The sequence below is a fragment of the Euprymna scolopes genome, chromosome 15 (genome assembly GCF_053919585.1).
Source record: "Euprymna scolopes isolate OS-2025 chromosome 15, ASM5391958v1, whole genome shotgun sequence".
NCBI lineage: Eukaryota > Metazoa > Mollusca > Cephalopoda > Sepiida > Sepiolidae > Euprymna > Euprymna scolopes.
The window spans coordinates 32,248,320-32,259,935 of record NC_136496.1 but is presented as its reverse complement, the minus strand read 5'-3'; positions in this window follow the sequence as shown (position 1 = coordinate 32,259,935).

Sequence of the window (11,616 nt, the reverse complement as noted above, 5' to 3'; positions counted from 1 at the left end):
CTATTTCACTGGATCAAAGCTATCTTGTCGAACTTGGGAAACTTTCTATCGAACTCGAGAATGTGCACGGAATTTTGAAGGCAATCATTGATTTGATCTCGTAGCATACTCATGCTCCATTGGTTATGTTATATGATGCTTATGAATTTTGGAGACGAGGAATAATCATTTACATGATTTGAATTACTGGTCTTCTTCAGTGTTATTCTCACAACGTTTCGGCCGATGTAAACACCGACCCTCGGATGTACTCAGTCTACTTCGCGAATCTTCCTGTAAAACTCAGGAGTCTGCACGGAATTCGGAACGAAATGTAGCTTTTCTTCCATCAGCCCGTATCAGGTAGGAGTCCTTAGTAATTCGCAATTGTATTCTTAGTATCGTCTGCACTGAAAATCGAACCTTCAACCTCCAGAATAGTGTCAGTTAGAAGTGAATTTTACTTAGTACTTCATATGTCACGTCACGGATCCCTGAAAGCTCGGGAATTGAATAAAATATTCCGTCAGAAATTCTATGCAGTTTTCTGAGTTTGACAGAAAGATTCCCGAGTTCGACAGAAAGATTCCCGAGTCCGACAGAAAGATTAAGAATTATTTGACCGAATGATTCCCGAGTTCGATAATGTACATGTCGGCGGTTAGATTGGTTAAAAGTGAACTTACTTTATATATTCTACAGAACCGACGACCAGTATTCTTCAAATTCGTATCAGTAATAGTTTTTTCAAATCCAGGCGTTTGTTTGTTTCTTCCTTTGCTGATTAGCTAGTTCTTCGAAAACATTTTCCCACTGTTGACATGCCAAACTATTTCGTCAGCAATAAGATCAAAATAGGTGACCTCCGCAGATTCCTCGGTTATATGTTATTTTTTCTCATCGGCGATGTTCACCATATGTTGCATATATATAAAAAGCTAATATCGCCTATCATCCTGAAAGATCATGAATGGTACCACCTATGTACAGCATAAAACAAAACGATATTGCCAGAGTGTGCAAGATTTGCAAGAAAATCTTCATATTTCAGAGCATATAGGTTCGGAATATATCTGTTTGTAGAGGATTTTGTGGCGTATTTTTCTAGTTGGTCCCCCGACAAAAAGAGGGTGGGTCTGTAAATTCACCCTCTTCCGTTCATCCGTTCGTCTGTCCACACTTTTCTCAATAACTACGCCTTGATTTTTGTTGAAAATGTTACACAAACATTAAACATGATATGAATAAAAACGTAACAGAACAGATTTTACAGGAAAACTCAGATTGCTCCCTTTCGGGTTAAAATGGCTAAAATTGACATTTTTTGCTTATTAAAAAAAATGATGCCTTGGATTTTTATAAAACTTTCTGAAAAGTTGTAACTAACTGATTTCTATATAATTGTGTTTGTCTGTACTTCGCAAAAGCTCTTGGGTGTGTACCTCAGGGGCTCTTTTAAGGCTAATAAAAACACTCAATTTTTAGGACTATTTTACCATATTTGTCCAAAAATTTCTGTGTATGTCTATTTAGCAGTTTTGCATCGTGCTGGACTCAGATTTAAATATGTTAAGGCCTTGGGGACTTTTGGGGTTAAATAGTGAGTGGGGGGGCAAAAGATGGACTTGGTCATTTTATTTATTTATTTTTTGCATCGTACAGAACTCAAATTTACATATGTTAAGGCCTAAAACTGCACCGTTTGTTCATTTCACCAGGATTGACGTTCCCTGGGGACTTTTGGGGCTAAATGGTAGGGGAGAGGCAAATGCTGAACTTAGTCATTTTTTATGCCTTATTCACTGTGCACTCACGGGGGACCATGCATGCTTCACTTGTTTTTTTATGGAAATCACTTTAGATACATCACTTGTAGTATTGACATAACAAGAATGAAACATAATCATTGCTACGATAGAAGATACTTATTGGCTTTTGTCTTGAATAGATTAAGAGGATAGGGAAGATGAGAATGGTCAGCAGGAAGAGAGTTTCATAAAACTGCGGTTCTTGGAAAGAAGTTACTTGAATAAGAAGTTTTGTTAAAATGAGACATTAAAACAGAGAACTAACGATTTGGTTATTTTTTACGGCATATCAACCCTTTTCTGGATTATTTATTGCCGAATCCAGTATTTTTTGAAAAATGTTATCATGCTTTAAGATTTTTATATCTTCAAATATTTATTCGTGGTGTTTGGTTCACATTTTTTTTTTTTTAGGAAATTTGTTGTGTATTGCTTTTTGACTTTGCAGAACATGATAAAGTTTTGCAAAGGGAAAGAATTAAAACAAAAAAAAAACAATAAACATTAATATTTGGTGTGCTTTAGGTCAGAGAGCCAGTACCTTAAAAATGCCTGATCTTGTAAAACCTTAGAATTGATGAAGATCTCTAGACGAATAGATATCCGACGCGAACGTGACTCCAAATTATTGTATTTATATATTTTTCACAATGAAACATGCTCATGTAAGTGTTGTCTTAAGTTAAGGAAACAAAAGTATTACTACGTGTATGTGTGTCGAGCGAGATCGGGCGATAAAAAAAAATTAAAGATGGCGGCTATGGTTTCATAAGCTGTGATCTCGCGATTTCTAGCCATGTGTTTAGAGGACCGCTATTACGACTTCTCAGAACTTGACCAACAAAAGAACAGTAAGTATTTTGTGTCGTGTCGTTTAAGAATATATATGTTTCTGAGGTCCATTTTTCAAGTCTAATACATATCTGTATAGATATCCGGCGCGACCGACACTCAACAATAATATTGTGCCTCATTGGATATTACGGCCTTATTGCATTAAGAGTTGTATTACCTACATCTTTTTTTTTTACTTGGGAGTCACCAATGATCAAGGCCCGAAGACCACTCGAGGATAACGGTTAATTGATGTAAGTTAATAGTGTAGCAATCGTTAATGGTGTAAACTGGGTAGAATTTGATTATTTATGGGGACGGCTAAACAAGAATTTGTTTACATTGGACTTGAAGATTACCATGTTGTATTAAACCGGGAAGCAGGATAGCGGAACAGTGTTCCATAGACAGGCAGTTCAGGGAAATAAGCTTTTTTCATGGAATCTGCGTTTAGATTTAGGCACAGATAAAGAGTGGAGAAAATTGTTTATAGTGGTTGTAGGTAGTCGAGTGTTTTTTGTGAAAGTTTTACATCTTGAAAATCCTCTTTACAGTGAGATAAAGATGAAAGCTCTGTTTTTACCATCAAGGCTGCTGTTGGATACATGATAGAAAAAATAGAAATATAGACAGAGATAACTATAGGTGTATTTTTTAATAAGGGCAAAATTTAAATAGAGAAAATGAGGCAGAAATTAAATAGAAAAAACAAGAAATTTAGACAGATATAAAGAGAGGTATATGTTTTTTAGAATAAGGACAAAATTTTAAAAGAACAAAGGGAAATATTTAAATAGAAAAAAAATAAGAATATAGACTGATATAAAGAGAGGTATAATTTTTTTTTTTTCAAATAAAGGCAAAATTTCAATAGAGAAAAAAGGGAAAAATTAAATAGAAAAATAGAAACACAGAGATAAAAAGAGGTATGATTTTTTTTTTTTTTTTTTTTGAAAATGAGGACAAAATTTAAATAGGAAAAAGGGAAAAATTTTAATAGAAAGATAGAAATATAGACAGATAAAAGAGGTATAATTTAAAATACAAACAATAAGGACAAAATTTAAATAGAGAAAATGTAATAGATGAGAAAGTAAAAGGAAAAAAAATGATGGAGACTACTAGATTAATAGATACCGGAAGCTGACGTGACTCCACATTATTGTATTCCTGTATTTTACAAACTAAAACGTACTTATGTAAGTATTCTCCTCCGTGTAGTTTAAGAATATATATGTGTCTGCGGTCCATTTCCCAAATCTGATATATATTTGTAAAGATACCTGACGCAACCGAAACGCTATAATAATATTACACCTCGTAGGATATTGCAGTCTTCTTTCTTAAAGGATAGATTTATTATCTACATCTTGGGAATCTGCATTAGTGAAAGAGTGATGACAGAAGTATAAAAGCTCTGTCTTTTCCGTCGAGGGTGTTCTCTTTATAGAAAGTAGATTTTCTGCACATTAAAACTCGCCTTGAGTCTAAATTCACCCTCTCTCACCTTTCATTTAAATTCTTTTTAAGAATAGAAGATATGGTAGAAAAAAATAGAAATATAAACAAAGATAGAGGGGATTTTTTTTTTAAATGAGGACAACATTTAAAAAGACAAAAAAAGGACAGATGTAATACACGAGTGAGTAAAAGAAAGTAGATGGAGAGATAAGCAAAGATAAAAGAGGAAGATAAGGAAAGAAAGAAAAATAGTGATCGGATAGTATACAGAAAAAGAGAGGGCATATTAGAGAGACACAATACGTAATAGAAAGAGAGAGAGAGAGAGCATGCAGGAAAAAAAGGAAGAAAAAAGTGGAACGATGGATAGAAAGAGTAAGATAGTTGTTATATAAAAAAGAGAGGGTGGCAATTAGTAAGAGTTAGAATTGAAAAGGGAGATAATAAATGGGTGATAGAGCGACTGATAAATAAAGACAACGAATTGTAGAGACGTAGAGTAGTTATCTCCCTTCGTTTTCTCTTAGAATAAGAAAGAAAAGGAGGGAATGCACAACATATAAAAAGGATGAAGAAATTATAAAAGAGAGTATGAGAGATGAACGTATATCGAAAGAAAAGAAAAATACAACAAAATAGAAAGTTGGGGTAAAAAAAGGAAGGGTGATAAAGGATGAATGCAAGTACATCTAGAGAAAAAGACATCGAATGGGAATGAGTAAGAGAGAAATAGAAAGAGAAAAAAGAAAGTGAGAGAAGGACACAAAAATTAATGAAAAGAAAGAAAGAAAAGATGGCGTATTGCCGGTGTCTTTTGGTCTAATTGCATCCTGTCGAATTAAAATGGAGTTTTTTTTTGTTTTTTTTTTATAAATTGTTTCCGCTATTGCCTGACTATAGAAGTAGGTACAGTGGAAGTGGGTCGTGGACGGCGGAGTAGCAGACGCGGGGGCGGTTACACCATCGCGGCAAGGTGAGGTTGAGAGTCGAAACAGTGTCCCGTGTTTGCAACCCCCTCGCATAAAGTAATTCAAATTCTATTTAGATAACACATATCCCGAGGTCACAGTTTAAATTTTGAAAACCAAAAAGTATATATATATATATATATATATATATATATATATATATATATATATATATATATATAGATATAGATATATATATCAGAGCAAATAGTTAATAAAAGATCTTTAAAAAAACACTTTCAAAAAGAGTTAAAAACTTATTTAATTTGAAAACGAAACACTAAAGATATGGATAGTCCTTAATCCTCGGAGTTTCGAAGAAATACTTTCCTTCTCATTAGAGGGTAGAAATTATCAAAATTTCTTTAAGGAACTCAGGACACAATGAAAAGATTAAATATAACCATTATGCTCCTCCTGCTGACCGCCTTAAATCTGTAATCACACACAATATGACTCGCAAGAAACCAGTTCAAATAACAAGATCTGCCGCTATCAATAACAATGAACCAGTTAACATGTATAATCTAAACCAAAATACTAATCGTAATACCTCTAACCCACCCAGTTGCATCAGGAGAAAGAAAAATATTTGGTTTAATCCTCCATTTAGCGTAAATGTCAAAACTAATATACCTAAGGCATTCTTCAACATTATACAAAACTCTTTCAAATACCCACACAGATATAGTTCTATTTTCAATAAAAACTCAATCAGGATTTCTTATTCAACAATGCCTAAATCAGCACAAATAAATAACATCTAATAACAAAAAAAAAATAAATCACCTAAAAAAATCCCTTTAGCAATTTAAACCCAAAACTAACTGTAATTGTGATAACAAACATCTATGCCCACTCAATAATGATTGCATCATAAAGATGTTATATATTCATGCACAATTACTGAGCTTCCACGCAATCCTCCCATAATAGACACTAATATTTTATCTTCAAGTTATCCTTCTTCCCATCCTTTATCTGATATAGTTACTAATCCAATATACCACTCGAGCAGCCCCTCCATCTACAATCATACAACTAGCAATAATAATAATAATAATAATAATAATAATAATAATATTAATGAGAATAATAATATTTCTCCTAACAGCCATCCTACCACTAACAACACTTATTATCCCCCTCAAAAACAGTCCTCGTACAATCATTGTCCTACCCTTTGTTGAACACAATGAACAAAATTCAAACTATTTTCCTAATACAAATCAGCAAATTAATATTAATTTCAGATCTGAGCTTTTAAGGTACATACATATATCGGCGCTTCTTCAATATTAATTAAGAATATCAAATGGGGAGCGGCATATGTATTGTTAAGATATGATTATCTGTTAACACTCATCTGATTCAGTTTATTCGGATCATTGAGGTTTCTTTTCGCGTTGTGTTAAATTATTCTTTATTTTTTATTTTTCCCACGGTTCCTATCTTAGTTTACATATATTTTCTATGTTTATAAAAACTTTATTTACCATTTGGAAGTTAGAAATCGGGACCTCGCGGTAAAAAAGCCTAAACTCTTACCACCAGATCACATCGCACGACTGTTTGGATATATCGCGATTTACGATATATCGCGATTTACAATTTGGTACCCCCAAATGAGGAACTGCATATATATTGTTTTTAAAATATAAAAATTTACTGACATGTGTTTCGTCGTCTACGACTCATCAGAGTAGCTGAATTAGCGATATATATATATATATATATATATTTATATATATATATATATATATATATATGAAAATAATTTCTGACGAGGACGCATCACAGACCGTCTGAAACGCGCGTAAAAACGAGTTCAATGACTTAAAAACATTATTACAATGATCCAAACATAATTGTCAATGAAAAACCAATAATAAAATAATGTTAAAAAATACACATTATTGGTGACTACTCCCTTATTTAAATATACATCTTTCTTTCGTTGGAATTTCTTAACCCATTTTATATAAATATATATATATATATATATATATATATATATATAAATATATATATAAATATAATAGAAAGTCTACTGTTTAATGCACTGTAGAATGCAAGCTTAAAAACTTTAACGGTTTAAAGACCACACAAGTGCAGAATCTATTTCAATAAATAAACCTATTTATTTATTAAAATTAAATCTGATATTTCGATTCATAAAAGAATTTTCATCAGGAAATATAGATTGTTTTACGTATCATGCGAACGTAATGCTTGGCATGTTTTCCTTCTGATGTTGGTTAAGTATAAGGTTTAAATGTCGGATACAGTAACGTGTATATGTTAAGTAATAGAAAGTCTACTGTTTACAGCTTATGGAAGGCAAAATTAAATGCGTTTATTTATCCAAAGAAATTCTGATCTTGTTCCGTCTTTATGGCGCGAAATTTTATAATTTTGTATCCTATATCATCAGTACTTTAAACGGTAGGCTTTCTATTACTTAACACAAAAACGCTCGACCGACGTTTTCTACAATTTCGATTTACACATCACAAACATATGAAGGAAAACGTGCCAAGAATTACCATCGCCATGGTAGAAAAAAATAATTTTAAAATCCATATTTTTCAATGAATATTCTTCCATGAATCGAAGAATTTAATTTTAGTAAATAAATATGTTTATTTATTGAAAGAGATTCTGCAGTTAATGTTTTAATTTTGCATATATATATATATATATATATATATATATATATATATATATATATATATATATATATATATATATATATATATATAATTTGAGGTTGCTATTTTTCAAAGGTCGGGCAGCCAGTGAAATATAACGGGGTTAATACAAGAGTACTCAATACGGAAGTAGAGCAAGTTGCATTTTCAAATAGGCTCATGACTGTTGTTATATCCTTTCTTTAAATATGAATACAGCAAGAAACCCGGGGTTATGGGTGAAAGACAAAGGGTCTTATTTACAAGGCACTACATGTGACATGAGGGTTACTCGACATATTTTCTTATTCTCTTCCTGTCTTTTTTCCTTCTGCCTTAGTCACCTGAGAGGGTCAATATATCCATAGTTAAGTTCATCTGTGAAGGGATTTTAGGTTATTCCATTACATCACCTTCATCCCAAGTTAAATTATTCCATAGAATTTTGCTTCTACCATTTTTTTCCTTTTTAAACTTTGTTCAAAAAATTCGGTCCTTTCCTTTTCCTTTCACTTCTCCTCGCCATTTGTGTTTGCCGATTTTTTTTACTTTTGAAGAGTGACTGGATTTCTGAGTTACTGGTACTTCCTTGTTTGGATGTTGTATACGGAAAGTGTCATATAGCACTTACATTGGTAACTCTGGGTTTCTTACTGTTTCTATGTATCAGTCTCGGTTGATTAATATATGTTTTGTGGAAAAAAAGTCTGCCCTTTTATAATGTAAACCATCTCCCAATTCTTCTTGAGATAATGCCTTCTTCCCAGAAATCTTCCCTGCCCGATAATCTTTGAAGAAAACTTTATCCCCGTCATTGTAAGTCTTGTACCTTACATTTCCCTTGATACTTTTTTAACTTTTTCTCTTGGGAATAACCGGTTGAACACCGAACGCACCTTCCTGGCAAACATAATTTCAACTGGGGATAATTTAGCATTTGTATTTGGATTTGGTGTTATCCTATATATTGCTAAGAATTTTTTAATGCTTTTTTTCTTCCGTGTTGATGTTATTATTCTTTTTTTAAAGCTCGTTGAAAAGTATCAAGAAATCTTTCCGCTTGTCCGTTTGATCGAGGGTTAAAAGTTGGTGTTGTAATGTATTCAATGGTCAGTGCCTCACAGAAGTGCTTGAATTCCAGATCTGTAAACATAGTGCCATTATCACTACCAATTATTTTTCGAACTCCGATCCGACTAAATACCTCGTCCAGTGCTTTTATTGTGTTTGTGGCTGTAGGGTGTTTGTATTTAAAAATCTGGCCATTTTGACATACTATCTACGATTACTAGGTGATAATATCACTTCAGAGGTCCTGCGTAATCGATATGGATGCGTGTCCAAGGTACATCTGTTTTAGGCCAAGGTTGCGTTCGTATGGGGGTAGATCTCGCTGCTAGTTGAAAACCTTTACATAATTTCACCCTTTTCTCAATGTCCTGACCCATTCAAAGCCAGTATGTGAATCCTCTCATTAGGGCCTTCATTCTGGAGATTCCACGATGTCTCATGTGGAATTCTTTTAGGATTTTCTTTTGTAATACTTGCGGTATTACCACTCTGTCTGCGTACATCAGAGTTTCATCACACATAGAAAATGGAAACACTTTTAATCCTTTTCTACTCTTTTTGTTTTTGTCTTGTTCCACTTGTTTTTATCTTGTTAATATATTTATCTGTTTTCGATGCTTTCTTTATTTTCTCAAGTGTAACAGGAAGTTCCCTAAAAGTATTTATTAATATATCTGTTAGTTCATCTTTTTCTTTTAATGCTGCTATAACAGGTTCTTCAAATTCAGTTTTACTGGGGATCAATCTCGACAAACCATCTGCATGTGCAATTTTACTAGATGCCAGATGTTTCATTTTGAAATCGTAATTGAGCCAAATCATACTCTATCTTTGTAATCTATTTGCCGTATGAATAGTAATCCCTTTTTTGGAACCAAAAATCGATAGTAATGGTTTATGGTCGGTTTCCAAAACAAAAGATCTTCCATGAATGAATCTATGAAATTTTCTCATGGCATACACAATCGCCAGACCTTTTTTTCGATCTGATTGTACTTTCTTTCAGCAGGTAATAAAAGCTTCGAGGCATGAGAAATTGGTTTAGTAGATCCATCTTCCATTCTGTGTAGAAACACCGCTCCTAAACTGTATTCGTTTGCATCTGCCGCTACCATTAAATCATTTTTCGGATCGTAATGTGCTAACGCTAGATCCGATAACAAACATCTTTTAACTTTTCGGAATGCTTCCTCACATTCTTTTGTTCAGAGTCATTTTTTATTCTTCTTCAATAATTCATTTAATGGTGCTCTTAGTTCGTGCATATTTGGGATATAAGAATTATAGTACTTTGCTAGACCCAAGAATGACTGTAACTTCACTACATTATCTGGTCTAGGCATGTCTCTAATTGTTCTGTCCTATTTGGGTTAGGTTTTCTATCTTTCCAATCAATTATTTGTCCAAAATTTTCAATCTTGTCCATACCAAAATTACATTTTTCGAGAGCCACTTTAAATCCGTAGTCTTCTATTTTCTCGATTACCTTACGAATATGGTTTTTGTGTTCTTCAACACCTTTGCTTCTTATCGAAATGTCGTCTAAATAAGCCATTGCAAAATCCAAGCCTGCTAGCATGGCATCCATAATTTGTTGGAATAAATTTGGTGCTACTTTCAACCCAAATGGCAATCGTTTTAGGGAACATAATCCTTTATGAGTATTCATTGTCAGGTATTTAGAACAATCTTCGTGGACTTTGACCTCCAAATATGCTTCTGATAAGTCAATTTTTGTGAAAACTTTTCCTCCATTAACCTTGGAAAATATTTCCTCAGATGTAGAGAATGGATAGTTAGGATCCTTTAAGCAATCATTCAGTCCCGTCGAAAAATCCCCGCATATCTTGATTTTTTCTTTTTCTTTTTCACATAAACTGTGAGTGATGCCCATTCAGAGTAGTCCACTTTTTATTGCTCCGATTTCCTCGAGTCTATTTGATTCTTTCTCGATTGTTTATAATGCCGAATACGGAATCTTCCTTTTGGGTTTAAACACCGGTTTCGCTTCATCTTTCAGCTCAAATTTGACTTCCGTTTTTTTTTTTTTTGTGCAGCAACCCAGACCTTCAGAAAATACATTTTTAAAATCCTTCTTCACATCCCCAACAAATCTTCATGTCAGTTTGGGACTTTCAGATCCTGCAAATTTACTATTTTCGCAAAATGAGTTTATTGGTTTCTCCCATGAATTGAAAAGTATCATCAAATCTATACCGAATAGATTAGAATTTATTAGAATATATTTCCTATTTTACCATACATGGACTCTTTTTTTAGAATCAATGGTCTTTATTTCGAGCTTACAGTATTTCTCCTTTCTGCATACTGTTGACTTGTGTCATTTACGCCCACACTTATAGCATACTTTGCTTTTAAAGTAGCACTCTTTTGTGAAATGATTCTTTCCTCTACACGTCTTACAGTATTTTTTTACATAGTCGTCACCTTGCTTTACCCTTTGTATTTTGTGAACATTTTTCTCTTCGATACTAGTATTATCTTGTTTTCAATTAAACAGTTTCTGGTATTCTTCAGTAACTTTCTGTAAGGTTATTTCTATGTCTTGTTCATAATGGATAATATCCTAGAACGAATCTCTTTATCCTTCGAGGATGTTAACCCTTGCACAAATATCAAGCATTTACACATGTCCTCTTTTAGGTCTTTCAACTTAAATAACTCGCATTAAGCATTTACTCTCCCAGCATAGGCGATAAAGTCTTCATCATCTTGTTTCAAAATATTTAAACACCTATAACGAGTATAAAATAAGCTATCCCGCTCCCCGAAAATGTTCGATAT